This window comes from Tachypleus tridentatus, chromosome 2 (assembly GCF_004210375.1).
Source record: "Tachypleus tridentatus isolate NWPU-2018 chromosome 2, ASM421037v1, whole genome shotgun sequence".
In the NCBI taxonomy this organism is placed as follows: Eukaryota; Metazoa; Arthropoda; class Merostomata; order Xiphosura; family Limulidae; genus Tachypleus; species Tachypleus tridentatus.
This window is the reverse complement of record NC_134826.1, coordinates 16669544-16675073: the sequence shown is the minus strand read 5'-3', so window position 1 is coordinate 16675073 and position 5530 is coordinate 16669544.

The window sequence follows — 5530 nt, the reverse complement described above, 5'->3', positions numbered from 1 at the left end:
GCTCATGATCTCTTATTACACATTGCCTGAATGATTAAGTACCTCTGACCATGCAGATTGACTATTTTCATCACACAATTTGCAAATAACGTAGATAAATAAATACAGGTATAGCTTGGTAACGACTACATGTTTATTTCATGGACTAAAGTATTGTGGGAATTAATTGCTTTTACAAGTTGGTGTAGTTGGACAGTGAGAGGATGGTCAAAGTTGATAATAAATTGCCAGGTCACTTGCAATGGCACCAACCACAGTGAAGAAAGTGATGATATCATTCCATTACATCAGAAAACAAGTTCTCTTATGGCCTAGGCACCTAATACCAACAGATGGACTCCTGATGTGGTAAGAAGTGTGGAGAATGTCATCCAACAACAAATGGTCGCTGCTGTTACTGGAGAGGTGCTGTCAGACACTATCATCATAACATTAGTGCCTCCTATCAATCCAGGCAGTACCTTACTTTGATAGAATTGGGCATCACAAGTACTGTTACATCCTTTACAGATGCTGATCTATCCCTTATAGGATGTCTAAATTTGTCTGTGAACACTACATGACACAGCAGTATTTCTGTTGTCGTGTGGGTTATTTCAAAAACTGTTGCTGTGAAAAGCAATGGTTGCTGTTACTAGATGTTTAATATTTCTCATATAAGGCCTTTTATTCCTCTGTGCTAGTGGCCAGCTTACCAAACCAAGCATTGTTTTTGTTCAAGACGGGTTCCTGCTCATTCTGCTGAAACTGTTAAACAGTGGCTTGAACATTGGGATGTTATCACTGCCATGGCTAGAACAGTTGCTAGACAGGAACCTCATCGAGTACACAAGATCTGTCTTTGGTAGTCTACAACAAAGGTCCCTCAACTGTCCAGGTTTTAGTGATGTCCTCATTATAGTTCTTTGCCAGAATTTGTCCACAGGGCCATATTTCATATTTTGAAAATATGATGTGTAACCAAAAATGAGATCCCCTAAATTATGATCTTGTACTTTTATATTGTGTTTATTTATTCAATAAAATATTTCTGAAGTGTTTATTTATTAGCAGACTGTGTAGATTTAATATATCTTCATTATATTTAAATGATTTATGCAGATGCTTCTGATATACACACACATAAATACGTTTAATGCAAAATCACATCAATTATGGTACTTCACATGTGGTTAACTGTGTTAAGACTACTTGGAAAGTATAATTTTAGTAATAAAGTGGTTCACTACAATGCTGTACAAATTTTAAACTCAATTAGGTTACTTATTTTGGAAATTTCTGACAAAAAAAAACATTGATAGTTTTACTCTGTCACTCACATGAGAAATTTAACCTTTGCACTGCTCAATTTTTAGGCCAATATCCCAAAAGTGACAATTATCTATCAAAAATATAAAAGTGTGAATTTGACCCTTTCAATACTGAAAGAAAGCTGTATTTCCTATATATCTGATAGTAATATCTCTTAAACTGTATTGGATAGTGAGAAATAATGATTTAAACAAAACATTGAGGAAAATTAGAATGGGATAAATATAGGCAAATCTATTTCAGTAAGAGACCAAACATCATTACAAAATACAAAACTGATTTAGAAAACTATAAAATATACAAAGATATATACAGATTCTGAATGCATTTCTACAAAATTGGCAATTTTGTAATGAGACTTGTAAACATCCAGGTTTCACAATGTAGGACACAGATGGCAGCACAAAGGCAGATTTGGTGATTGTTTCGAGTGCAAGTGAATATTCTGGCATGTCGCGATAGGAAATCGGTAGCTCTCCCTAATTTAGTAGTGTAAGACAAGAGGGAAGGCAGTTAGTCATCACCACCCACCGACAACTTTTAGGCTACTCTTTTTACCGACGAATAGTGACATTGACTGTCACTTTATAATGTCCCCACGGCTGAAAGGGCTAGCATGTTTAGTGTGACGTGGATTCGAACCCGCGACCCTCGGATTACGAGTCGAGTGCCTTAACCCCCTGCTTAGGCCATGCTGGGCCTAATTTTATATTCTGCCACCGATTTGTAATCGCATATCAAAGCGAGTTTTAATTTCTTGAGAAATAGTTCAAATAGGAGGAGGAGCGAAGAGACGACAAAGTAGCTAAAACTATGAATAAACAATTATATACACGTGACAAATAACTAGGGCAAGTGTCCTCTCCCTGCCTTGCAAATACACATGTACGTGTTTACATACGTGTACATTATTAACACCTTAAATTCGTGGTGAAACATTGTATGCCATATGTTTTTTTCTTTCATAAATGAATGGCATACTATGTTTCATTTTTCATACGTACTGAAATACATGATAGTTACATGTATAAAACTATGAAATCAGATTTAGTGCATGAAATTAGAAATTATGCATACTTGCATATCAATCAGTCACTGGTCAGGTGGGTTAAGGCGTTCGACTCGTAATGTGAGAGTCGCGGGTTCGAATTCCCGTTGCACCAAACATGCTTGCTCTTTCAGCTGTGGGGCGTTATAACATACGGTCAATTCCACTATTCGTTGGTTAAAGAGCAGCTCAAACGTTTGCGGTGGGTGGTGACGACTAGCTGCCTTCCCTCTAGTCTTACACTGCTAAATTACAAACGGGTAGCACAGATAGCTCTTAAATTAAAAAAAAACATTCTCAGGTACAAATTTTTATACATTGCAATTATAAAAATAGATAATCTACAACTGTAGACCAGCTACTGAATATACAACTTTGGCTACTTAGAGCATTTGAAATCTAAAAAAACAGCTTAGATAAAGCTTCTCACATAATTTAGTATTTTATTGTATGTTTTACTACATATATACATATTTTTTTTTATTAATAAAGATAATATTTTAAAAGTTTTTTTTTATAACAGCATAGTAGCATTTTATATGGTGTCATGCTTTCAAATGTTCTGTTTTATTATTTACAATCGAATTTTGTTCCACCACGCAGTCTTGAGACAAGATACAAAGGAGACTCTTTCTGAATATTGTAGTCAGAAAGGGTGTACCCATCCTCCAGTTGTTTGCAAGGAAAAATCAGTCTGTTGATCAGATAGAATGCCTTCTTTGTCTTGGATCTTTGCTTTTACATTTTGAATTGTGTTACTTGTTTCCACTTATAGAGTAACGGTTTTGCCTGTTAAAGTTTTCACAAAGATCTGTGTGGTAATCTGATTGAAAATAAAACTAATGTGAATAATTTGCCCAAAAAGAAATCATTGTTACATGAGACAGTAATATATTAAGTCAGTTCCCAGATGGTCCTTCCTTGTTCCATTAGAAAAGTCAAACCACTGAATAAAACCATTATGAGAAATAAACTTGTAAGTTTTCTTCTGGATTTTCTTTTATGAAAATTCTTCAGAATTGAACTTTATTTAATATCAGTTTTATTTATTTAATTACAGTTTGATTTCAGCATGCTTCAAATAAAAACATTAGTTTCAATTAATTTCTGCATTTTTTTATTTTACTTTCCTTTTCATATAATGAGGCACTAATTACTTCCTATAAGTAAAAATAATGAGTTTTGAATAAGATCGTGACAATTTGAACTTTGTGACATCAATAAACTTACAGATTTTAGCCAATCAGTGATTCTCTTGTGACTACTATGATGTGATATACCTGTATGTATCTCAGCCCAGAAGCCATAAGATTGTGATTTCAATATGCAATGAAAGATATCCTTGTTAAATTATTTTTAAATTCTGTATGCAACATGTTGATAGAAGAAAGATGTTTATGAACAACTTCTACGACAACTATTCTTGATTTATCATCATTTGAATCATGACATTACAGTTTGAAAGACACACTTTTGTGGAACAACGTGAGTTATATAATTTTGCCCTTGAGTGTATCATATTTCAAGCTGCTGTTTGTTAAGTCCTACTTACGTTAGATGTTATTGAACCAAATAACTCCTTCAACAGAGAAAGAAAACTATCAAAAATAATTGTACACAGAAATGTGTGTAAAGAATTATAAAAACATATTTAAAATTTATTATTCAACTGGAGTAGAATTCATACCTTCAGCATGCAGTGTTGATAACACTATGTAACACATTTTGTTCCTGGATAGTAGGTGTTATTTTTTAATTGCTTATGTTGTAAAAGTACAGAAAATGGTCATTATTCCCTTCAAACTTTGCTTTTGTGACCTGGATAATGAAATTTAGAAATTATCCACTTTTCTATGTAAAACTGGCAAACTTGCACATTTTAATGTGCATAAGGTCTGAATAAAACAACATATGAATCAAGATTTACATGTATTTATACTAAAGTTATACAAAAATGTTTAGAGGTGACTAGTTTTTTGAGATTTGTGACTGTAATGTAAATCACTTTCACATATCAGCTCCCAAATATAGTCTCCCATCGTGTTTTCGTTGTACACTCCCAGGTCACAAAAGCAAAGTTTGAAGAGAAAAATAGGTCTTTTTCATTTACTTTAGGTATAAGCAATTGGAAAATAACACTTTCTGCCCAGGAACAAGAAAAAGTAAAAATTTTGTAACATAGTGTTATCAGCCAGATATGAGCTAGTTGTGTTACATAGTGTTATGTTCAGCCCTAAAAAAAATAAAATAAAACTGCGTCTGTGCATCCATCGTTATCAATGGACATGGACCATTTCTGGCAGAACAATGAAGAATAATATTTTTCATACGTCCATCAAATTTCATCAAAATGTGATCACTTTTGTCTAAGTTACAGAGCCAAAATATATCAAGAAATCAGTCTCCATGTTAAAATATAGTGATTGTTTAAAAAAATAACCTTTGACCGTGAATCTCCAAAAACTAATCACTTCTAAATTGGACCATAATTCAAATGTTTACCAATTTTCATCCAAATCCATTCAGCCCTTTGAAATATCCTGTTTACAAACACGCAGGGGTGAAAACACTGCTTGCATCACCTTCGGTGAAGGAGATAATTAAATGTTCCAATTAAGAATATTTCAAAAGATTTGACTGCAAACAGTGAAACTACTTGCAGTGGTTTTTGAACCAAAAGAGATGACACTTGGTTTTAATTAATAAAGAATGTAAAACATAAGCAACTGGAGTAAAAAAAAGGAAGCTTTTGTGACTGTTTATTAAAAAATACATATCACAATAAAATCTTTGTTTTTTGAAAGCTATAAAATCATACAAATATCATATATACAAATGGAATTTTTAGTTTTGCAGAAGCTAAATAATGAATGGGAAGTTCATCCAATGTTTTAAACAAGTTCATCGAGTACTTTTTATTCTACAATACAATAAAACTAACAATACACCAGTGTAATAAACTGGTGCACCTGTATATTTCAGAGTTAACCTACAACCAATGTGAAATGGATAAGTGGAGTTTTCTGTTTGTGACATGTTATGCTCAATGACTCACTTATGATTCAAACAGTTTACCAGTTGTACTGCATGTGGTTGAACCTTGAAGTGAAACAGCATACTATAACAATCAGATGTGTCATTTAAATCTTGGCTTCGTTAGTTAGTGTCATA